Raw genomic sequence first — 26,126 nt, 5'->3', positions numbered from 1 at the left:
GGGAAGAGAACGCGCGACGACTGGGGGGGAAGAGAACGCGCGACTGGGGGGGAAGAGAACGCGCGACTGGGGGGAAGAGAACGCGCGACTGGGGGGGAAGAGAACGCGCGACTGGGGGGGGAAGAGAACGCGCGACTGGGGGGGAAGAGAACGCGCGACTGGGGGGGAAGAGAACGCGCGACTGGGGGGAAGAGAACGCGCGACTGGGGGGGAAGAGAACGCGCGACTGGGGGGGAAGAGAACGCGCGACTGGGGGGAAGAGAACGCGCGACTGGGGGGAAGAGAACGCGCGACTGGGGGGGAAGAGAACGCGCGACTGGGGGGGAAGAGAACGCGCGACTGGGGGGGAAGAGAACGCGCGACTGGGGGGGAAGAGAACGCGCGACTGGGGGGAAGAGAACGCGCGACTGGGGGGGAAGAGAACGCGCGACTGGGGGGAAGAGAACGCGCGACTGGGGGGGAAGAGAACGCGCGACTGGGGGGAAGAGAACGCGCGACTGGGGGGGAAGAGAACGCGCGACTGGGGGGGAAGAGAACGCGCGACTGGGGGGAAGAGAACGCGCGACTGGGGGGGAAGAGAACGCGCGACTGGGGGGAAGAGAACGCGCGACTGGGGGGGAAGAGAACGCGCGACTGGGGGGGAAGAGAACGCTGCGACTGGGGGGGAAGAGAACGCGCGACTGGGGGGGAAGAGAACGCGCGACTGGGGGGGAAGAGAACGCGCGACTGGGGGGGGAAGAGAACGCGCGACTGGGGGGAAGAGAACGCGCGACCTGGGGGGAAGAGAACGCGCGACTGGGGGGGGGAAGAGAACGCGCGACTGGGGGGGAAGAGAACGCGCGACTGGGGGGAAGAGAACGCGCGACTGGGGGGGGGAAAAGAGAGAGAGCGACTGGCGGGGGGGAAGAGAGAGAGCGACTGGGGGGGAAGAGAGAGAGCGACTGGGGGAAGAGAGAGAGCGACTGGGGGGAAGAGAGAGAGCGACTGGGGGGGAAGGGGGAGGGGAGGGGGGAAGGGGAAGGAGGAGGGGAGAATTGGGGAGAGGGGGGGTGGAGAAGGGGGGGGTGGAGAAGGGGGGGTGGAGAAGGGGGGGGTGGAGAAGGGGGGGTGGAGAAGGGGGGGGTGGAGAAGGGGGGGGTGGAGAAGGGGGGGGTGGAGAAGGGGGGGGTGGAGAAGGGGGGGGTGGAGAAGGGGGGGGTGGAGAAGGGGGGGGTGGAGAAGGGGGGGTGGAGAAGGGGGGGTGGAGAAGGGGGGGTGGAGAAGGGGGGGTGGAGAAGGGGGGGGGTGGAGAAGGGGGGGGTTGGAGAAGGGGGGGTGGAGAAGGGGGGGGTGGAGACAGGGGGGGGGTGGAGAAGGGGGGGGTGGAGAAGGGGGGGTGGAGAAGGGGGGGGTGGAGAAGGGGGGGGGTGGAGAAGGGGGGGTGGAGAAGGGGGGGTGGAGAAGGGGGGGGTGGAGAAGGGGGGGTGGAGAAGGGGGGGGTGGAGAAGGGGGGGGTGGAGAAGGGGGGTGGAGAAGGGGGGGGTGGAGAAGGGGGGGGTGGAGAAGGGGGGTGGAGAAGGGGGGGTGGAGAAGGGGGGGTGGAGAAGGGGGGGGTGGAGAAGGGGGGGTGGAGAAGGGGGGGGTGGAGAAGGGGGGGTGGAGAAGGGGGGTTGGAGAAGGGGGGTTGGAGAAGGGGGGGCTGGAGAAGGGGGGGGGGAAGGGGGAAGGAGGAGGGAGGGGGTGGAGGGGGGGAGGGTGGAGGAGGGAGGGGGTGGAGGGAGGGTGGAGGGGGGGAGGGAGGGTGGAGGGGGAGGGGGGAGGAGGAGAGGGGGAGCCCCGAGCCCCGCCCCCCGATGTCCCGCCCCCCCTATCTCCCGCCGTCCCGCCCCCCCGATCTCCCGCCGTCCCGCCCCCCGATCTCCCGCCGCCCGATCTCCCGCCCCCCGATCTCCCGATGTCGCGAGCCCTGCCCCCCGCCCTCCCGAGCACCGGCCTCCCGCTCTCCGGAGCCCCACCCTCCCGAGCTGGCTTCAAGACCGCCGATTGCGGCTGAGAGAGACGGCCGGCGGGCCGGTTGCCGGGGTAACCCTTGCCGCTCTCCAAGCCCCGCCCGAGATCCGCACTCCCGATGTAATATCTCCAAGTTTGCAGACGACACAAAGCTGAGTGGGCGTTTGTGTTGTGGGAAGGATGCAGAGAAACTCCAGTACGATTTGGACAGGTTGGGTGATTATACTGCATTTGCCATGCATCTGCCCAATGTGGATAAATGCGAGGTTATCCACTTCGGGGGCAAAAACAGGAAGACAGATTATCTGAACGGCAATAGATTGGGAAAAGGGGAAGTGCAACGAGACCTGGGTGCTCTTGTGCACAGTCGCTGAAGGTAAGCATGCAGGTGCAGCAGGCGGTTAAGAAGGCAAAAGGCCTTCATAGTGAGAGGATTCGAGTACAGGAGCAGATGTACAGGGCTTTGGCATTGTGTACAGTTTTGGTCGCCTTATCTGAGGAGGGATGTTCTTGCCATGGAGAGAGTGCAGCGAAGATTCACCAGACTGATACCTGGGATGGCAGGAATGACGTATGAGGAGAGATTGGGTCGATTAGGCTTATATTCGCTAGAGTTTAGAAGAATGAGAGGGGATCTCATTGAAACTTATAAAATTCTAACAGGACTAGACAGACTAGATGCAGGAAGGATGTTCCCGATGGCGGGGGAGTCCAGAACCAGGGGTCACAGTCTATGGATAAGGGGTAAGCCATTTAGGACTGAGATGAGAAGGAATTTCTTCACCCAGAGAGTGGTGAACCTGTGGAATTCTCTGCCATACAGGGCAGTTGAGACCAATTCATTAAATATATTCATGTCCTTGTAAATATATTACATGTCCTTCTCAACATCTGTGCAGCCTTTGACACCATTGACCACACCATCCTCTTCTAACATTTCTCCTCGTTGTCCAGGTTAGTGGGAATGCTCTAGTCTGGTTGCACTCTCACATATCCAGTCATAGCCAGAGAGTCCCCTGCAATGGCTCCTCTTCCTGCCCCCGCATCATTACCTCTGGAGTCCCTTAAAGATCTACCCTTGGCCCTCTCCTATCTCTCATTAACATGCTGTTCCTCAGTGACATCATCTGAAAGCACAACATTAGGTTTTACATGTACGCTGACGACATCGAGTTCAACTTCACCAAAACCACTTTCGACCCCTTCACTGTCTGTGTTGTCAAAACTGCTTGTCCGGCATCCAGTCTGGATAAGACAAAGTATCCTCAATTAAGCACTGGGAAAACCAAAGCAATCGTCTTCCGTCCTGCCACAAACTCCGTTCCCTCGCCACTGATTCCATCACCTTCCCTGGCCACTGTTTCAGGCTGAACCAGACTGTTCGCAACCGTGGCATCCTTTTTGACACCGAGCTGAGCTTCTGACCCCATATCCTCTCCATCACCAAGACTGCCTACTGCCTTCTCCATAACATCACTTGTCTCCACTTCCGCCTCAGCCCATCTGCTGTTGAAACCCTCATCCATGCCTTTGTCACATCAAGACTCACCTATTCCAATGTTCTCCTGGCTGGCTAGTCATCTGTCCCCCACCCTCCAGAAACTTCAGCTTATCCAAAGCTCTGCAACACATACCCCACAGCAATGCTTGCTCACCCATCACCCCTATGCTTGCTTACTTACTTGCATTGGACCCAATGCCTCCAATATGAAATTCTCATCCACGTATTCAAATCCTTTCATAATCTTGTCCCTCTCTATTTCTGTAACCCATCTCCAACCCTACAACCCTGCAAAGTCCTCCTCAATAACATCTGGGGACTAGTGCTGAAGTTGGGAGAGCTGTCCCACAGACTAGTCAAGCAACAACCTGACATAGTCATACTCACAGAATTATACCCATCAGCCAACATCCCATCTTCCTCCATCACCATCTCTGGGTATGTCCTATCCTACCGGCAGAACAGACGCACCAGAGGTGTGGAAACCGTGGTATACAATCAGGTGGAAATGGCCTGATACTTCGACTCCAGATCACATGAAGTCTCATGGTTTCAGATCTAGCATGGGCAACAAAATCTCCTTTCAATACCACTTACCACCGTCCAGCAGCTGATAAACCAGTACTCCTCCATGTTGAACATCACTTGGAAGAAGCAATTGGGTAGCAAGGGCATTGAATGTACTCTGGGTGGGGGATTTCAATATCTATCATAATCAGTGGCTTAGGGGTACCACCACTGACCAAACTGGCCAACTCCTGCAACATGTAACTGCATGACTGGGCTTGCAGCAGGTGGTGAGAAAACCAACACAAGGGAATAACCTACTTGAGCTCATCCTCACTAATCTACCCGTTAACAGGTGCATCTAGCTATGACAGCACTACTTGGTGTGACCACTGCCCAGCCCTTGTGGAGACCAAGTCCATCTTCACACTGAAGACAACTTCCATCATGTGGCCCGAGCATTCGACCGAGTGCATAACAGGCTGCAGCCATATCTGGTACAAAGGAAAATGGCTGTGGTTGTTGGATGTCAATCATCTCAGCCCTTGGACATCGTTGCAGGAGTTCCTCAGGGAAGCATCCTAGGCCCAACGATCTTCAGCTGCTTCATCAATGACCTTCCCACCATCATAAGGTCTGAAGTGAGGCCGATTGCTGATGATTGCACAGTGTTCAGCTCCATTCATAATACTTCCGATAATAAAGCTGTCCAGGCCCACATGCAGCAAGATCTGGACAACATGAGGCTTGGGCTGATAAGTGGCAAGTACAGTAGCTACATCCTGGGTATTGCTCCACTCAATGCCAGAAAATGACTATCACTAACAAGAGAGCGCCTAACCATCTACCATTCAATGGTATGGCCATCGCCAAGCTGTTAGAAACTAGGGGTGCCTAAAAATGTATACGGCTACACGAATAATACTGTATTTAAATGATAAGTTTCGTTTTCCTGGAAAGCTTGCATTAGAATTTGAGAGTCTTTTTTATCAGTTAGCTTAGGTGAAGCATAAACATTCCACACGGGGGCCCATATGATGGTCCTGCCGGACTAGTTATCTGTTGTTTGTAAGTTAGGGTTTTGACTTGTTAATGTATCTTTAATTTGGCCAGTGAAGGCCCAACCTATGTTTCTTCCATTATTACTATTAAACATATTATAATCTCTACAGATAGAATTTGGAGTTTGTTTAGCAGAACTGCTTGCGAAGATAATTAAAAGTTAATTAGGAAAAGGCATGGAAAGAAAGGAATTTGAGGAGGCTAAGGTATCCATCTTAGAATGGGCCATTTGCTAGATGAAGGTGAGATAGCGACTGACTGAAGTGCGACAGCTCTGGCTGGGGCCATGATTAAGAGGGACAGGGTCGGGCCTTGTACTTGCTGGTTAAGGAGGATTGAGTCAAGAGAGATAAGACATGAATTCCAAAGGAAGAACTTTCAGAAAGATTAAACAACAAGACAGAATGGGTGAAGTAATGAGACTCCCTTTTGGAGAGGGTTTTCATCAAGAACCAAGACGAAGAACTTGAGCTGGCATTGGTTGATGAGATTTTAGAGGAATCTCTATAGGTTAAATGGTCTAGTCAATAACTTGGCCACAGGCCCACTCCTAAAAAGAGAATAAAAGTGACACCCCAAGGGCTTGCCCACACAGACGGTGGAGGGGAGAGCTGAACAGAAGTTGCAAAGAGAAGTTGGACTGGTTGAACGCTCTTTTGAGAGTGATCCCACGCTCACCATCGAGAGAGAGCGAGAGAGCGAGATAGAGCGAGAGAGCGAGAGTCACACACATGCCAGCCGTCTGTCCGGTTGGGTCCGATACCAGTTGCTCGTCATGGTCGTATGTTGTTGCTGTATTACTATGGTGTTGTATTCCGTCCTAAACTCCGATTAAGCATCATATACCCGCCATATTGGTTTGCACTCGATCCTGTTTACCAGAGATATATGAATCTCTAACAAAGTCCCCCATCATCAATATCCTGGGGAATCACCATTGACCAACTAGATAAACACTGTGGCTACTAGAGCATGTCAAAGGCTGGGTAATCTGTGGCAAGTGTCTCACCTCTCTACCATCTACATGGCACAAGTCAGGAGTGTGGTGGACTACTCTCCATTTTTTGGATGGGTGCAGCTGCAACAATTCAAGAAGCTCAACATCATCCAGGACAAAGTAGTCTGTTTGATCGACACCTCATCCACTAATCTAAACATGCACCTCCCACTCCACCCCACCCTGCCCATCACCAGTGTACAGCAGCTTCAGTGTGTACTATCTACAATATGCACTGCAGCTTCTTGTTAAGCCTTCTTTGGCAGCAACCAGAAGGATAAGGACAGCAAGTGCATGAAAGAAAGAAAGACTGTATTTATATAGCACCTTTCCCAATCTCAGTGCGTCCCAAAGCATTTTACACTAAGTGTAGTCAATTCAATTCAATTCAATTCAAATCGCTTTATTGGCATGATAAGGTACATCTTATGTTGCCAAAGCATCAAAATACATTTATGGTTGAACTGTTGTAATGTAGGAAACACGGCAGCCAAATTGGGCACAATGTGATGATGACCAGATAATGGGGGGAAAATTTGGTTGGTTGCGCCACCCATTAGCGCCTTAAGAGAGCGCTAAGTGGGTCGCTAGCCAACTGGCGCCCGGGTGCGACGCTATCCACGCCTCCCGCTAAATTTCGCGGGACGTTAGTGGTGGCACTAACCGTTAGCGCTGCGCCGCTGCCAATGACGTCATCGGTGTGCGCAGCGCCCCGCTCACACCCCGGCCGCGATATTCAGCAGCGCCCCCTGATTTACCACCGGACGCTATGTCCGACGGGTTCAAGGGGGCCTAACTGCGGCCGGGGAGGCGCAAATTAAAGGCGAGGTGCGGGGCGGCCATTTTTGTTGTTGGCCACCTGCCAGCACCTGCCTGCACTCCCGTCCCCGGCCTCCTGAAACGCACCCCCTCCCCCCCCCTGCGGAGTGCTGGCTGCGTTCCAAGAGCCCGGCACTTCTCCTCGGTGCCGGGCTCTTTTGCCGGCACTCGCGATCCTCAGGGGCCCAGCTGGGCCCCAGATCGCGCTGCACAAGGCCCCTCCCCTTTAAGAAGGGGAGGAAGGCCTGCAATATCGCAGTGCGATGTGCCGCAGCGTGTGGCGCTGCGGCGCATTGCGCCACGATATTCACTCGCAGCGCCCCAAGAGGGATGCGGGGCGCCTCCAGTAGCGCCGCGCTACCACTCAATTTCCAGTGCGGGGGTGCGAATGTTTCCGGGGCGCTACTTTTAGCGCCCTGGCGAGGCTGGCGCCCCAAACGGGGCTATACTCAATTTCTCCCCCAATGTGTTTTAAGTGTTGGTTAAAGGACAAGTATTGGCCAGGACACCTGGTGAAAGTGCTCCCACAATTCACAAAACAAGATAAACACAAACAAGATTAGCGCTCATGGACTGAATTTATCGTTATCATTTATATTGTTTATGCCAGAAAAGTTTTTTTTTCCAAACACAAGATAATTTACTTTTCAGAATGGACTAATATAGTTTTATAGAACAATGGATTGGCCCCTCTGATTCCTCACATGCAGTTCCCAGTTACCGACTACATCCTACCTATGAGAAGGTTAAGCTGTAAGATAAAGATTCATCCCACACCATTAATACACTCCTGTAGCTGATTCAAGCAACATGGGGTAGGAAGAAGTGGCAACACAGACAGTATGCAAATAATAGAATATAGTATACTTCAGTATAGTATGCTAACAAATACTGAATTTAAAAATATTCTCATTATCTTCACGCCCTTTTAGTAAAATAAAAATAAGTTTCTGCACTAATAGAAAGATCAAATTTGCATTTATACAGCATCTTTCATGGCCTCAGGATGCCCCAAAGCACTTTACAGCCAATTAAGTACTTTTGAAGTGTAGTTACTGTTGTAATGTAGGAAATGCAGCAGCCAATTTGCGCATAGCAAGCTCTTACAATCCATATACACGACCAGATAATCTGTTTTAGGTGATTTTGGTTGAAGGATAAATATTGGCCAGGACACCAGGGAGAGCACCCCGCTCTTCTTTGAAATAGTGCCAAGAGATATTTTACGTCCACCTGAGAGTGCAGGTAGGGTCTCGGTTTAACATCTTATCGAAAAGACAGACCTTTGACAGTGCAGCACTCCCTCAGTACTGCACTGAAGTGATGACCTAGATTATGTGCTGAAAATCTGGAAGAGGACTTGAAACCACAACTTCTGATTCAGAGGCAAGAGTGCTACCAACTGAACCACGACTAACCGGACCAGCTGATATTATATGACAGTGTAGGAACAGAGTACATAATAAAGGTGAGATTATTAAATCATTTGATGTCCATTATACAATACAAAACTTGAAACAAAATTTCAAGTTCAAAAAAATTAAAAACTGTAGCAGTATAGTACAGTATCACAAACACAATCAGCTGTGAATGGGCTTAATTTAGAAGGTAATGCTTATGACATGCTTCGTAAAGCATCTGGGTGTGAAAGAAAATTCACAATTTTTTTTCCTAAAACATAACAAAGATATCTGTGTTAAAGAGGAAGAAAGGTTGCTTATAAATGCCATTGACAATTAAATACCTCAGGCCTAAAAATATTAACTATTTGGAATTACTGGGCAATTTTTAAATTTACTGTTAGTTTGTATGAATTTCTTGCTAAAATTGCAACAATGTATACAAAACACAAAGAAAGCAGACTTTCTAAATTTAAACTACTAAATAAAGCATGCTATCCATTTTTCCTATCAAAAAGCAGCAAACCCTCATGTCAGTGGATTTTTTGTTTACCAGAGATGACTGGAAAGCCATATGTTTTTTCTATTGTGCAAAGAAGAAATGACTCTCAGTCACTTGTGTTTCTGATTAGCAAAATGATTTATGCCACAATCACTAAAAAATGCCAGCAAGTGAATGAAAAAGCACACCAGATGTGCACATTGGAAAATAGCAGTAGTTGCTACATTGCAATCACAGCTACCTAGCTCACTTAGTTTGTTATCCACGTACAGTGTGTGGCACTCTTAGAAATGGCAAGTTCTCACTTTCTGTTCGGTGAAATAATGGGAAACAAATGATACATTTTATACCTTTTGCCATGCACGATTCAATAAATTAGGTACAGTTTTGTCTTTAGACTTATCATTGGGAGGAGGCTGGCAAAGATCACAGGGATTAATTGCTTCAGAGGTGTGAAATGCAGGTTTCCTTTTTCTCTGCATACTCGGTAAAGAAACAATGATTAATCACTGTTTAACTATTCTCTAAAGGGAATTGAGAGTTTGCCAAACCAGGCCACATCCTCATAAATCCAAAAGTTACATTTAGATTAGCTGCCAACAATATATACAGTTTTTTTTAAACTTTAATCATCTTCAATCAGTTTGTAACTTGCATTGAACAATAATTCTTAAATCAATTTATAATGCAATGCTCCTTGCATATGCTCTTATGCCACAGTTTCTAGCACAGGTTGTTATCCCGACTGTATCATGTAATGCAGTTTTTAACCTTGCCCAGCAAAAGTTTTGCTGGTCCAAATCAGCTTTTTCTGTACTGCAGATAATTTGGTTTTAGCAAGAAAACATATCATTCAGTTACATACTGCATTTTGTTGATTTTTTTTAAATGATTTCAAGAGATATTTTTAATCCTGAACAGGAAAGAGTGTAGAAGACAAATATTTTGAAATTTCTCTTTCAATATTATATTTGGTGCATACAAAAGCTGCTCAGAGCTCTTTGGAGGATTAGTTTTCTTCATTCGTTCCTTTGGGAGTCGCTGACAAGGCCAGCATTTATTGCCCATCCCTAATTGCCCTTGAGAAGGTGGTGGTGAACCAGTGGAGTCTTTGTGGTGAAGGTACTCCCAACAGTGCTGTTAGGGAGGGAGTTCCAGGATTTTGACCCAGTGACGATGAAGGATCGGTCATATATTTCCAAGTCAGGATGGTGTGTGACTTGGAGGGGAAGTTGGAGGTGGTGGTGTTCCCATGCGCCTGCTGCCCGTGTCCTTCTAGGTGGAAGAGTTCGCGGATTTGGGAGGTGCTGCTGAAGAAGCTTTGGTGAGTTGCTGCAGTGCATCGTGTAGATGGTACACTGCAGTCACGGTACACAGGTGGTGGAGGGAGTGAATGTTTAAGGTGGTGGATGGGGTGCCAATCAAGCGGGCTGCTTTGTCCTGGATGGTGTCGAGCTTCTTGAGTGTTGTTGGAGCTGCACTCATCCAGGCAAGTGGAGAGTAATCCATCACACTCCTTACTTGTGCCTTGTAGATGGTGGAAAGGCTTTGGGGAGTCAGGAGGTAAGACACTCGCTGCCGAATACCCAGCCTCTGACCTGTTCTTGTAGCCACAGTATGTGTGTGGCTGGTCCAGTTAAGTTTCTGGTCAATGGTGACCCTCCCCAGGATATTGATGGTGGGGGATTCGGCGATGGTAATGCCATTGAATGTCAAAGGGCGGTGGTTAGACTCTCGCTTGTTGGAGATAGTCATTGCCTAGCACTTGTGTGGCGTGAATGTTATTTGCCACTTATCCGCCCAAGCCTGAATGCCATCCAAGTCTTGCTGCATGCGGGCATGGACTGCTTCATTATCTGAGGAGTTGCAAATGTAACTGAACTCTGTGCAATCATCAGTGAACATCCCCACTTCTGACCTTACGATGGAGGGAAGGTCATTGCTGAAGCAGCTGAAGATTGTTGGGCCTAGGACACTGCCCTGAGGAACTCCTGCAGCGATGTCCTGGGGCTGAGACAATTGATCTCCAACAACGACAACCATCTTCCTTTGTGCTAGGTATGACTCCAGCCAGTGGAGAGTTTTCCCTCCGATTCCCATTGACTTCCAATTTTACTAGAGCTCCTTAATGCCACACTCGATCAAATGGTGCCTTGATGTCAAGTGCAGTCACTCTCCCCTCACTTCTGGAATTTGGCTGTTTTGTCCATGTTTGGACCAAGGCTGTAATGAGGTCTGAAGCCAAGTGGTCCTGGTGGAACCCAAACTGAGCATCGGTGAGCAGTTTATTGGTAAGTGCCGCTTATAGCACTGTCGACGACGCCTTCCATCACTTTGCTGATGATTGAGAGTAGACTGATGGGGTGGTAATTGGCCGGATTGGATTTGTCCTGCTTTTTGTGGACAGGACATACCTGGGCACATTTCCACATTGTCAGGTAGATGCTAGTGTTGTAGCTGTACTGGAACGGCTTGGCTAGAAGCACGGCTAGTTCTGGAGCACAAGTCTTCAGTAAAATAGCCAGGATGTTGTCAGGGCCCATAGCCTTTGCTGTATCCAGTGTGCGCAGTCGTTTCTTGATATCATGTGGAGTGAATCAAATTGGCTGAAGACTGGCTTCTGTGATAGTGGGGACCTCAGGAGGCCAAAATGGATCATCCACTCAGCATTTCTGGCTGAAGATAGTTGCAAACGCTTCAACCTTGTCTTTTGCACTCGCGTGCTGGGCTCCACCATCATTGAGTATGGGGATATTCATGGAGCCTCCTCCTCACATTAGTTGTTTAATTGTCCACCACCATTCACGACTGGATGTGGCAGGACTGCAGAGCTTTGATCTGATCCGTTGATTGTGGGATCACTTAGCCCTCTCTATAGCATGCTGCTTCTGCTGTTTAGCATGCATGTTGTCCTGTGTTGCAGCTTCCCCAGGTTGGCACCTCATTTTAGGTATGCCTGGTGCTGCTCCTGGCATGCTCTTCTACACTCCTCATTGAACCAGGGTTGGTCCCCTGGCTTGATGGTAATGGTAGAGTGAGTGATATGCCAGGCCATGAGGTTACAGATTGTGGTGGAATACAATTCTGTTGCTGCTGATGGCCCACAGCGCCTCATGGATGCCTGGTTTTGAGCTGCTAGATCTGTTCTGAATCTATCCCATTTAGCATGGTGGTAGTGCCACACAACACAACGGAAGATGGGATTTTATCTCAACAAGGACTGTGTGATAGCTACCAATGCTATCGTGGACAGATGCAACTGTGACAGGCAGATTGGTGAGGACGAGTTCAAGTAGGTTTTTCCCTTGTGTTGGTTCTCTCACCACCTGCCACAGTCCTAGTCTGGTAGCCATGTCCTTCAGGACTTAGCCAGCTCGGTCAGTAGTGGTGTTACCGAGCCACTCTTGGTGATGGACATTGAAGTCCCCCACCCAGAGTACATTCTGTGCCCTTGCTACCCTCAGTGCTGTTCAACATGGAGTACTGCTGATTCATCAGCTGAGGGAGGGTAGTAGGTGGTAATCAGCAGGAGGTTTCCTTGCCCATGCTTGACCTGAAGCCATGAGACTTCATGGGGTCCGGAGTCAACTTTGAGGACTCCCAGGGCCACTCCCTCCAGAGTGTATACCACTGTGATGCCACCCCTGGCAGGACAGACTCTGGAATGGTGATGGATGAATCTGTGACATTGGCTGAAAGGTATGATTCTGTGAGTATGGCTGAGTTGGGTGTGCCACTGTTGTGTCCGAAGCCGGTGCTGAGGTCAAAGCAGAGTTGGCCGTCTGGTTTTATTATTATTGTTTTTTGTAGCGGTTTGTTACAACTGAGTGGCTTGCTAGGCCATTTCACAGGGCAGTTAAGAGTCAACCACATTGCTGTGGGTCTGGAGTCACACATAATTAAGGACAGCAGATTTCCTTCCCTAAAAGGACATTAGTGACATTTACGACAATCCGATAGTTTCACGGTCACCATTACTGATACTAGCTTTTACTCCAGATTTATTTAATTAACTGAATTTAAATTCCCCAACTGCCGTGGTAGGATTTTAACTCTCGTCTCCGGATCATTAGTCCAGGCCTCTGGAATACTAGTCCTTCTCTTCTTAGGCAGTCCCTCAGAGCCGAGGATGACTTGCTTCCACATTAAAAATGAGTTCGCAGGTGACTTACAGTCTCTGTCACAGGTGGGGCAGACGGTGGTTGAAGGGGCGGGTGGGTGGGGTGCTTGGGTTGACGTGCGCTCCTTGCGCCGCCTGCGCTTGGCTTCCGCTTGCTCCTGGCGAAGAGACTCGAGGTTTTCGGCGCCTTCCCGGATGCTTCTCCTCTACTCTGTGCGGTCTTGGGCCAGGGATTCCCAGGTGTCGATGGGGATGTTACACTTTTTCAGGGAGGCTTTGAGGGTGTCCTTGAAGCGTTTCCTCTGCCCACCTGGGACTCTTGCCGTGCCGGAGCTCCGAGTAGAGCGCTTGTTTTGGGAGTCTCGTATCGGGCACGCGGACTATGTGACCCGTCCATCGGAGCTGATTGAGCGTGGTCAAAGCTTCGATGCTGGGGATGTTGGCCACAGCAAGAACACGGACGTTGGTGCGCCTATCCTGCCAATGGATTTGCAGGATCTTGCGGAGGCAGCGTTGGTGGCACCTCTCCAGTGCTTCGAGGTGCCTGCTGTACATGGTCCATGTCTCTGCGGCATACAGCAGGGCGGGTATCACTGCTGCTCTGTAGGCCATGAGCTTAGTGCCGGGTTTGAGGTCCTGGTCTTCAAACACTCTCTTCCCTCAGGCGACCGAAGGCTGCACTGGCACACTGAAGGCGGTGTTGGACTTCGTCATCGACGTCTGCCCTTGTTGACAGTAGGCTCCCGAGGTATGGAAAGTGGTCCACGTTGTCGAAGGCCTTGTCGTGGATTTTGATAATCGGGGGGGGCAGTACTGTGTGGCGGGGGCAGGTTGGTAGAGGACCTTTGTCTTACAGATGTTTAGTGTAAGGCCTATGCTCTCGTATGCTTCGGTGAAGGTGTTGACGATGGTTTGGAGTTCGACCTCCGAGTGAGCGCAGACGCAAGCGTCGTCTGCATACTGTAATTCAACGACAGAGGATGGGACGACCTTGGATCTGGACTGGAGGCGACAGAGGTTGAACAGTTGCCCGTTTGTTCTGTAAATTAGCTCCACTCCAGTGGGGAGCTTACTGAGGGTGAGATGGAGCATTGCAGCAAGGAAGATCGAGGAGAGCATTGGTGCGATGACACAGCCTTGTTTGACCCCGGTTCGTATGTGAATTGGGTCTGTGGTGGAACCGTTGGTCAGGATCACGGCTTGCATGTCATCGTGAAGCAGGCGGAGGATGGTGACAAACTTTTAAGGGCAGCCGAATTTGAGTAGGACACTCCATAATCCCTCACGGTTGACAGTGACGGTATTACTAGTCCAGTAACATAACCACTATGTTACCGTTCCCATTAGTGTAGAAGTGGTTGAGTTCGTGCATAAGTGTAAGCTCTATAGAGAGAAAAAAACTATAAAAACAGAAACTTTTGTATTTAACTTCAACCCTTTAGGTTTTTAAATACAATTCTCAAAGTTAAGGGCATGTTAGTGATTATACTGTCAACAGAAGGAAGAATTCCAAGCACAATGATGTAATTTTTCAATTTAAATTTGCATATATTTACTATAAAATGTTCTCTGTTAACTCTTTGCTTGTTTATTGCAGTTCCCAAAAGACACCCAGCTAGCAACGGATTACAGCTGCCATTTCTGTGACAGGTCCTACATCTGTTTAGCTACATATTACAATATCTCGTCTCCACAGGATGAGTCATGCGCTGCAGCATCAGGGTTGCCAGGGATGTTGCAGTACAGAAAAAGAAAAATAGACTTCAGGCTTGGAAAATGTAACAGTGACCATAATGCTATTATAGTACCTCACAAAGTCAACTGCTGATCCATTTCAGATACCAGTACCATACATTTTGCTTCAGTTAAAATAACTTACCCTTACCGAGCTCCCAATCTTGAAAAAAATATTTAGCTATAGGAAAATGCAGTAAAAATACAAATAAATTAAAAATTAAGCAACAAATAAATACTTTGCTTGAAATCTTTATCTGTTTGGTTTATTTATATGTTGTACTTTTACTAAAAGAAACCCAATACTGCAATACACATTTGTAAACTGAAAACTTTTATCAACTGTATAAACAATCCAAAAACATTTAGTGACCTAATATTTACAGGCAGAATACTTCAAAGCAGGACATTTTTCACTATTAAATTAGACTATTAGAGAGAGTCATTGAGTAGATAAGACAATGGGCTGATAGAGAATTGTGCACTGATGTTTTCCAAATGACTTGGAATTCCTTTACTTAATGGTCATTTTCAATCAGAAATAAAAGTGACAGTTTGTTCAACGGGACAATATCTGCTGCACCATTTTATCAGTCATGGGATATCATGCTCATACACTTGCCACAACTACTTAAATATTGCTATAATAGCAAAATACTGCAGATGCTGGAAATCTGAAATAACAACAGAAAATGCTGGAAATACTCAGCAGGCCAGGCAGCATCTGTGGAGAGAGAAACAGAGTTAAGGTTTCAGCTTCTGACGAAGGGTCCCAGACCTGAAACGTTAACTCTGTTTCTCTCTCTACAGATGCTGCCTGGCCTGCTGAGTATTTCCAGCATTTTCTGTTGTTACTTAAATATTGCTATTTAATTGCATTGGATCAGTTATAACAGTAACTTTGAAATGGCAATTGTGTCGTAAAGATATAAACAAGGACTTTATTTGATTAATGTCTAGTTATTTCTACAGCATCCTGCAGGGATTAACTGCTCGGCCTTGAATTTTTGACTCCTCCCATACTCTTCCTCCCCAACCAAAAGTACTCAGATTAGCAGCTGTACATTTTCAAAGTAAATATTTATCTCTCAATCTCCCTGTGAATACAAATATAAAAATGGAGATGTGTTTTGATTATACTGGACAGGGAAAGGAAAGGGGTATCTAAATAAAAATGGATGTCTAGTGGACTGGTACATGGAATGATAGGATGCCATTGGGGGTAATTTAAACTTTGATCACTCAGCAAAAAACATGCATTAAATGAATCGGCCGCCTGTTTTACAACCGGCCTGATTTTCTTTTCCATTGAAGTCTATAAGTTAAAATTACCTCCAATGATTCTCCAATAAGCCATACCCACAACCTTGCTCATGACATTGATGAGGAAACAAAACAGAGACTAGGCAATTCCTTAGCGAGAGAGATGAAAGAAGAAAAAAAATCACATCATCTTTAGCTGCCCCTGTACACCTCCTCATAAAACACTCAAAAGCAGAGTCTGGAAACCTTTCAATATCTTCAAGTCATTTGCAGAATTCTTCAAATGAAAAATGAATAGATAAAACTCATATTTAAGAGATCAGTAATTCAGTGGATCATTTCTCAAGATTTTAAAAACATTAAGCACATCATGTAATGTTCATTTATCCAGTGTAGCAACCCACATGCTGCATTTATATTTGTGGGTACTAAGGATTAAACATACAGGCCCCGAATTTGCAGTCAGCAGTATAGCTAAGGAGTATGCCATCGACATCCGAACTAAATCGACATTTACCTGGTACAAACTCCCTTCGAGCACTTGCGCTGTTTCGCTGCGGAGTTGCGTGCAGCGTAGTGACCCACAGATCCCAGGAGCACACCGATGTGCGCAAGAGTACCTGGGATCACGTTGGGCGGTGCTCCTTTCACTAGCCAATCAGGAAACATATTATGATGTAGTTACAACTTGTAAACTAAATGGTGTGATTCTTATTTGACAAGTACAGTACTTGGCTTTAAAAAGCACAGGGAATACTTTGGAGTAAGTAGAGTTATTTACTGGAAGACTGCAAGATTAAATAAAAAGATTAAAGCGATATCATCCCTCAAAGTGAGCCTTTACAGCTGCCTGGTAGGTTCTTTTATATGTTCATTTTAAATTATTACACAATCTTCTCACCCCCCCCACCTCCCCTTATGCTCCTGCACCTGTTTGCACCAGCCATAAAAATTTCCAACGTGATTGATGCGCAATTAGCCCAACTTTTCACCAACACATCATTTGAATGAGGGCTTGAAAGTCTCAGCGGATCATCTGTCTATTCGGAACGTGACAGATCGCAAGTTTGGGATTTAGCGCATGCTGGGAGTATGTTGTCATACCGACTGCAAATTCAGGGCCACAATATTTTATCTTTCAAAGTTCACCAAACACTTGGGGCTCGACTTTAATAGCCCTGAGGAGGCCAGGGTGGGCAGCGAAAATCGGAAAAAATGGCTTCAGACGGCCAAGCTGCCTCCATCCCGCCCACACGCGATTTTCGTGAGTGTTGGGTCAGCCGCTCCCAAACTGAGCCGCCGGGAACCGGTGGGAGAGGTAGTTAAGGCAGTTAACAGCCTTGCTAATCCTATTTTTATAGTGGTTTCCCATTTTCATGCTTCTGGCTCCTGTTTCCCGTCTTGTCAGAAACAGGCCAGCTGCAAGGAGGCGAATTGCTGGAGGACATGATTTGTAGTCATTGGTGCAGCACTTTAAAAGCACTCCTGTAACATGGCCGACATTCAAATGCAACAACTTTGTTGTTGGAGGTTTGGGATAAGATTTTGCAAATCTACTGACCTTGTGACTGGTCAAGCTGACAGCCATCTGCAGTGTGACCTGATTGTAATAATTTCAGGCCACTTTGTGCGCTTGCAAGCTTCTTGCCTCAAATGAAATCTACAGATTCGGAGGAAGAGCAGCCGCGGCAGCACCACAACCAGCCACAACAGCAGCAACAGCACCAGGAGCGTCAACCTCCTCCTCACCTACCTGAAGCACAGGGCAGAGGGCCTCAGCGCAGGGCTGCACCTTGCCGCAGGAGATACCCCCAGCACAGGGTTTATAGGCAGAGGGTCAGCTTCCTCAACATGACTGAGCAGCAGTGCCAAAGGAGGCTGAAACTTTTGAGAGGTGTAGTCGCTGGCATCTGTGCAATGCTGCACCAACACCTGGAGCCCAGAGGAGCGGGTGGACACTCCTTACCAGTTGCTGTCAAAGTCACCACCACACTCAACTTCTTTGCTTCAGGCTCCTTCCAGGGATCAGCTGCAGACATCAGCGGCATCTCCCAGTCGGCTGCACACACCTGCATCATGCAGGTCACCGATGCTCTCTTTGCAAAGGCTCACAATTACATCCACTTCTCCACGGATGGCCCAAGTGTGACCTCGTGTGCTGTTGGTTTTGCCAATATGGCAGGCTTGCCAAGGGTGCAGGGCTGCCAATGGTGCATGGCATCATAGATTGCACACATGTAGCCATGAGGGCCCCCTATCACAACCGCAAGGGATTCCACTCCCTGAACGTCCAGCTGGTGTGTAACCACAGGAAGATCATCATGAATGTTTGCGCAAAGTACCCTGGCAGTTGCCATGACTCCTTCATCCTGCGCCAGTCTACTGTGCCTCAGCTCTTCCATCCGCCAAACTAACTTTCCAGATGGCTTCTTGGCGACCAGGGCTATCCCCTGAAAAAGTGGCTTATGACACCAATGAGGAGGTCATCAAACGATGCTGAGGAGTGGTACAATATGAGTCACATATCCACCAGAAGCATCATCGAGCAAACCATCGGCTTGCTCAAAATGCGCTTCCGATGCTTAGACAGATCTGGAGGAGCCTTGCGGTATGCACCAGCCAGGGTGTCCAGAACCGTCGTGGTCTGCTGTGCCCTGCACAGCATCACACAGCAGCATGGCTTAGTGCTGCCAGATGAACAAGTGGCTCAGCACACAGCCTCCTCGGAGGAAGAGGACGAGGAAGAGGAGAACGAGGAGGAGGAGAACGGGGAGCAACGCCTTGAAGGTCCGCATATGGCCAATCCAGCAGCAGGCGACTACATTGCTGGCCGTCAAGCAAGGGATGCACTCATCCATGCCAGATTCGCGTAAGCTTATGCTTCAACCACAGGTGGCTGGCACATGGAGATGAATATAGGTCCGACATTCTAAAAACCCCAGGCATCATCTGTCCAATAAACGGTGGTTTGCATTCAGTGTCACCACCAACATTCTACATGGAATTCGCCCTGAGCCCTCACTCTTGAACTTCTATTTCCCAGAACACAGAGGCCACACTTTAGGTGATCTCAGCAGATCATTAAACCTTTTTCAACACTGAACCCATGTGCGTCTGCACAGACCTCAAACTCACCACCTCAGCAATTTGCAGTCAAGCTGCCTTGGCTCGTTGAGGAGGCCTCTGTACTCAGTTCCAGCATACCCTCTGTTCAGTAAACACCTGTTATTACCGTTCTCCTGCAGTCCGTGTGTTATTGATACGCGGACACTACACTGGCGACGAGCAGGTTCGAACTCACCTGCAGTACTGCATCACCTCACGGGGATCCATCCCTGAAAAAAAAGCTTCTTGGAGGTCGAAGTCAGAGCAACGGGCGTCGACCGCGGGCAACCGCCCAGTGATCCATCGGAGTTCAGAGAATCGCAGGGGAGGCTGTGGAGAGCTGGGCTTGGCTCCCCAGTCAAGGTGTTCCAGCAAATCGTGCTGGTAGCAGGTAGTGCGCTGACCCTTCCGGACTGCGGTGGGCTTGAGCTCGATCAGCTCTGCAAGGGGGCCGTGCAGCGTCGTCGGGAAGGAAAAGAGAGAGGGTGGAGCGCACAGGGTGCGGTCGGTGCTCAAGAGCCGGGCAGCATTAGAGAAAATAAAACGAGGGGAAGGAAAAGAGACGCGCAGTGGACAGCGTCGAAGAAGAATAAAACTAAGGAATTTAACTAACAAAAGAGAGACGCGCCGAAGCCGCGGGGCGCCGCCATTACTATTTAGAACGCTAGGAGCAGCATTGGCAGCAAGGGGAAGAAGGAAAAGCGCGGGAGGCGCCATTTTAATCCATTGGGGAAGAAGGAAAAGCGCGGGAGGCGCCATTTTAAACCACCCAAGATGCCGAAGAGTGGCAGTATCACTGCTTTCGACAACGAAATAGAAGACGGGACCACGTATGTGGAAAGAATTGAAGTGTACTGCAAGGCAAATGAGGTGGCCGATGGAAAGAAGGCGTCGGTATTATTAAATTTGATGGGCGCGACAACGTACGGCCTATTGCGGAATTTAATTATCCCAGCTAAACCAATGGAGAAAAGCTTTGAAGAGATTGTCAATATCTTACAGGAACATCTAAACCCTACACCGCTGCTGATAGCAGGAAGATTCAAGTTCCATAAAAGAAACCAGCACAAAGATGAGAGTAATGCTGACTATCTTACGGAACTACGCAAGTTATCGAAGCACTGCCAGTTCGGAGCAGGACTGGCAGATACCTTAAGGGATAAGTTTGTCTGCGGGCTCCAGAGTGAAGGAACCCAGAAACGACTACTTTCGGAAAAGGACCTGATGCTAGAAAAGCCTTTCAGCGTGGCAGTATCCTACGAAGCAGCAGCATGGGGAGCTGCGGAAATACAACAGAAACCGCAAGAATATAGCACCAACGAAATGGCATATGGAGCAGAAAAGTGCGATCGCTGCGGCAGAACAACCCATGACCAGAAGGACTGCTGGTTTAAGGACAAAGTATGCAGGCAATGTGGAAAAGTGGGACACATAGCAAGAGTCTGCAGGTCAGGAAAGAAAACCAACACTAAAAGAACTAGTAAGGAAAAGTACAAGAAAGTAAAAAAAATGACAGACAGTAGTTCAGAAGATCAGGAGAGTGATAATGACTCCGGGAGCAGGAGACTAAGTTGTCTAAAGTTACACAGTGATCGCAAAGGAGGATCACCGAACCATTTGGGTCACCCTCATGATAGCAGGGTCCCAAGTAAAGATGGAATTGGACACAGGATCAGCCCTAACTGTCATGAATCGACGAGACTATGAGCGGCTATTCTCACACATACCCTTGAAGGACACGTCCATTGTATTGAAGACATATACGGGGCAAAAAGTCTACCCCAGAGGAAAAATAAGGGTGCCCGTTAAATACAACGGCAAGGAAACACAGAAACTGTATCTATATATACCACAAGATAGAGGACCACCATTATTGGGACGTGAATGGATCCGAAAAATACAATTGGATTGGCATTCCATTCAGGCGCTAACTGTGCTGACAAAAAGGATGACGACGTCACACCTGGACGACTGTCAAAAATTCTAACTGACGCGAAAGAGGTGTTCCAAGAAGGACTTGGGACTCTAAAAGGAGTAACGGCAACGATAAAAATTGAAGATAACGCAAACCCAAAATTTTTTATGGCCAGACCGGTACCGTACGCGATCCGCCCAGCCGTCGAAGCAGAGCTGGAGAGTTCGGGTGTGCTGTCCAAGGTGGACTGGAGCGAGTGGGCCACAGCCATCGTCCCTGTCATGAAGAAATCATTGAGCAGCACGCCTGGGGAGCCGAAGAAGGTTCGCATCTGTGGGGACTTTAAGGTAACTGTGAACCCAGTCCTGCACACAGTACAATATCCACTTCCACGGATATAAGATATTTTCGCCTCAGTATCTGGAGGGAAACGCTTTACGAAGATTGATCGGCCCAAGCATATCTACAAATGGAGGTAGAAGAAGCATCTAGAAAATACCTCACGATAAACACTCACAAAGGTCTTTACCAGTACAACCGACTGGTATTCGGGGTAGCATCAGCTCCGGCTATTTGGCAGAGGGCGATGGGACAAGTCCTGCAAGGGATCCCGGGGACCCAGTGTTATTTGGACGACATCCTGGTTACGGGCGAAAATGACAGTGAACACCTTGCCAACCTGGAGCAGGTGCTCACTAGATTACAAGAATATGGGCTACGAGCCAACCGCCCCAAATGCGAGTTTTTCAGGAAACAAATCTCGTATTGTGGCCACATGATTGATGAGGAGGGGTTACATAAGTCCCCAGACAAGATTGAGGCAGTAAAGGCTCCAGCGCCGGAAAATGTGTCGCAACTGAGGTCGTTCCTCGGGTTGGTGAACTACTACCATAAGTTCTTGCCAAATTTATCTACAATTCTGCACCCACTGAACGCCCTGCTGCAAACTGGAGTAGCATGGAAATGGAGTGATGAGTGTAAGCGTGCCTTTCAGAAATGTAAATGCCTAATCACTTCAAAAGAAGTATTGGCCCACTACAATCCAACACTACCGATTCGGTTGGCATGTGATGCGTCTCCCTACGGCATTGGAGCGGTGCTGTCACACAAATTCCTTGACGGTTCAGAGAGGCCAATAGCCTTTGCGTCGCGCTCGTTAACCTCAGCCGAGCGTAACTACGCCCAGATTGACAGGGAGGCCCTCAGCCTGGTGTGGGGGGTGAAGAAGTTCAATCACTATCTGCACGGGCAGAAATTCACCCTACTGACTGATCACCAGCCTCTTGTCTCCATTTTTAACCCAAAGAAGGGCGTTCCGGTGATGACGGCGCAACGGCTGCAAAGATGGTCACTTTTTCTAGGGGCACATCAGTACGACATAGAGTACAAGGGTACGAAACAGCATGGAAACGCTGATGGGCTGTCGCGCCGACCGTTGCCTACGGTAGAAGAAGCACCTGCAGTGGACCCTGTTGAGATATTCCATGCGACCATAGTCGAATGTTTGCCTGTTACAAACTCGAGTATAGAGAAGGAAACCCGAAATGACCCGACACTCTCTCGGGTCTATGATTTGACGGTGAAGGGATGGCCAGCACATGGCGACTCACTGTTGCCAGCATTCTCGCCAAGGAGAGAACAGCTGTCAGTGTGCCGGGGAACCTTGATGTGTGGATCCCGAGTGGTAATTCCACCCAAGTTGAGAGATAGAGTGCTCAATGAGCTTCATGAGGGTCATCTGGGAGGGGTAAAAATGAAGAGCCTAGCCAGGGCGTTTGTGGGGTGGCCGGGAATCGATAAAGAAATCGAGGATATGACCAAGAGATGCACAGGATGCCAGAAAGTCCAAAACACTCCACCACAGGCCCCGCTACACCCATGGGAGTGGCCCTCATCTCCATCTTCGCCAGGAATGGCTTGCCAGAACAGATTTGCTCCGACAATGGACCACAGTTTGTGTCCGAGGATTTCCGGAGGTTTTTGAGGAATAATGGGGTAAAACATTACACATCTGCCCCATATCATCCAGCCACAAATGGATTGGCTGAGAGGTTTGTTCAGACCTTTAAAAAAGCAATAAAGGCGATGTATAACGACGACATACCACAACACAAGGTGGATAATTTCTTGTTTGCTTACCGGAATGCGACACATGCGGTCACCAACCAAGCTCCAGCCATAATGTTCTTTAACCGAAGGTTAAGATGTCGCCTGGATTTGCTCAAACCAAACATAAGACGAGATGTTGAGGATAAGCAATTCCAGCACATCAATGAGAAGCCAACCAGGAGCTTCAAGATAGGGCAACCAGTCTTGGCCTGCGACTACCGAACAGAAAAATGGCAACCAGGAACGATATGCACACAGCAGGGACCACTAATGTACACAGTGGACGTTGGAGAGAGCATCGTGAGACGCCATGCTGACCAGATTCTAGAGTCACAGGAACAAGTCAAACCCATACCACAAGCATGCGCACCTGGTGATGAACCCGAAGTACAGATTGCGTCTACCTCAGAATCAGTGGTATTGGAAGCTGACGAACCAACCAATGACAATGAGCCAGAATCGACTCCGCCGCAAGAACAGGATACTCGAGAAAGGCGCTATCCAGACAGGATCAGGAAGCCTCCTCAAAGGCTGAATTTATAAATGATTACTTCAGTTGATGTATATAGTACAGAGAAAATTGTAATTGTAATTAGTTATTATTTAATTGTTAAATGAATGTTATGTACTGTTTATCTAAAAGGGGAGGAATTGTTGTGTACGTACCTTTAAGAGAGAACTGCTTTTATACTGTAGTACCGGCAGTGACCACACCTTTATATAAAGCCGTAGCAGGCTTCTGTACTTTCAGTTCCAGCATACCCTCTGTTCAGTAAACACCTGTTATTACCGTTCTCCTGCAGTCCGTGTGTTATTGATACGTGGACACTACAATTCCTGCAGCAGCCAGCACCTTTAAGAGAAAAAACCTAATGCTTTTGCAAAGGGGACATGGCCCCTTTAAATTTTTACTCAAACAACGCACCATCAGAGGCGAGAGTCTGACATGCTCCAAGCAATTGCCTGGAAGGACCCGCACATCGGCCGTAACGAGGCCAATCAAAGTAAAATTGTAACTGCTGGCAGCGGCATCCGGCAGCGGGTCCGAAAGGTGCCGAGCAGCAGGCCCGCCCTCAACCTGCCTCCATTAATAAAATGGCGGCCTTAGCCTGTGATATGCGCTGATTTGATGCAAGTAACATGTCCACAGTGAAAGTTATTCAACAAGGAATTTCAGTATTAATCTTAGTCTTGCCAAATAAACTTCCAATGGCATACAAATATACTCACCAATCTGCAGATTAAGCTTTACTCCAAATTTCTGATGCTATGCCCGATTTAACACCTGTAAACTCAGTCAGTCAACACCTACAATAGGAAATAAAAACTATATTAGAAAAGTAAATTATTATGCTGTCAACCAGTTAAAAATAAGTTTGAAGTTAGCCTGTAGGCTTCCAATGCTAACAATCTGGTAACAATCAGCAGTACTGCATGCGTTTTACTTTACCATTGACAAATTATTTAAAGACAGAAAATAACAATCCATGAAGGAGGCTACATTCTGACAAACAGACCCAAGTTAATTCCTCCCTTCATATGCATCACCAAACAAATAGTCATAATCAGCAGCACTGTGCCATCATATAGAGAAATATATATGACAGTATATACAGCAGCAACAGATGTTCTATTGACAGTATTTCACAATAACGCTAAGATACCACCTCACTGATTTCCTTCAGCCTCTTAAACCCATCCAAAATCTTGCTGTTTACAAACTAAATTAACTGTTTAGTTTAAGGCATTCCAAGAGCAAAGTGCCCATCTTACCTGACCGCCTCAAATAGCCATCATCTGTTAAGTAAACTGTATTGATTCACTCGTATAGAATCAAATAATAAAATAGCAATCAAATCACTCAACTTTTTTTCTAAGCTACCAACCAGGAACCAGCAGCTGCTGCAAACAATCAAATTGCGCAACTAATTTCTTCACACTCTCTGGTCATTTTCTTTCCTCATTCAAGTCAATATGCATAATTAAAATTATCATTTATAACAAACATGCAAAAAATATGCATTTTGTGACAAATAAAATCACAAAACCTATCCATAAAATTAAGTCATTTAAAGTTGAAAATGCATGCAAGAGATTTCCTCTGCACAGGCCTGCCCCTCTCTCTGGGACTTGAGAGTCCTGCTTCAGTCTCAGTGTTGGAAGTTTCACCTGGGCCTTGGGTACTGGGGCGACAAAGATAAATCACAGCAGTTATAATTTCACCCTGCTTAGTACAATATCAAGAGTGCACCATACTACCAGTGTCACATGACAACCAGCAGAAAATTTATCAGCAATTATCAGGCACAAGTGACAGGAAAGAAAATGCACAAATTAAGACATTATATAGAAATTCTGAGTGGACAATGTTGCTTGGGAAGAGTATTCTTGTTTGACTGAGAGGGTTGTTTATACGATACTTGGATAGTGAGCTTAGGAATGGAGTCAGTCAAGCCTAAACCACGGTAAATGATTATCTATTTAAGGTACTAAGCATTGGTGACTTGATGGTGAGAAAAAACTCCCTTAATTCATCACTTCAACAAGAGCTACAAATCCACTGTGGGAATTGAAGACGGAGAAAAAAATGTTTTTCATATTCGTGCAAATAAAAGGAGAAGGCAGCTAGTTTTGGGGATGGCAAAGAGAAGATAAATAGAGAACTTGGCCTAGAAATTCAGTTGGTAGCGCCAGCCGCTAGCGCCTTAAGAGGGCGATAAGTGGGGCGCGGCGCGATCTGCGCCTCTCGCGAACTTGAGTGAAGATTTAGCGGCGGCGCAAAACCGCAACGCCCGCTCAGCTGCGCACGCAGATCCTGACGTAATTTCATGGTGCAACGCCCTTGGTGCGCTCCGAACCGCAACTTCAGTGGCGCCCCCCCTTCTTTCCACCTGGCGCTCGCAGCGACTGGTTGAGTGGAACGGTTCCCAGTCGCTGTGGGGGCGCTATTTAAAGGGGACTCTCCCTGCATTTTTTGTGGCAGCCATTTTGTTCCACTCCTTCTGTGAGAGAGATTTGGAAAGAGACAAAGGGAGAGAGCTTTCTGCTTTGACTCAGCGCTCGCACAGGTACTTCTGGCTTCAGCCCAGAGCTTTGCAGTTGG

General features: G+C 48.2%; 1 long non-coding RNA gene across 2 annotated transcripts in view; it reads right to left on the bottom strand.

Annotated features, from left to right (window-relative positions):
• LOC147117219 (uncharacterized) overlaps positions 1 to 26,126 on the bottom strand; it is a 309,394-nt gene that overhangs the window by 155,422 nt on the left and 127,846 nt on the right. For both annotated transcript variants that reach the window (XR_015078393.1, XR_015078394.1), the window contains exon 2: positions 24,254 to 24,331. This is a non-coding gene — a long non-coding RNA (uncharacterized LOC147117219). The remainder of the gene's footprint in view (positions 1 to 24,253; positions 24,332 to 26,126) is intronic.

Source organism: Somniosus microcephalus, chromosome 5, assembly GCF_052327205.1.
Source record: "Somniosus microcephalus isolate GS21.2 chromosome 5, FLI_Smic_1.0, whole genome shotgun sequence".
Lineage (NCBI taxonomy): Eukaryota > Metazoa > Chordata > Chondrichthyes > Squaliformes > Somniosidae > Somniosus > Somniosus microcephalus.
The sequence above is the reverse complement of the archived record's forward strand: the minus strand, read 5'-3'. Positions and strand labels throughout refer to the sequence as shown.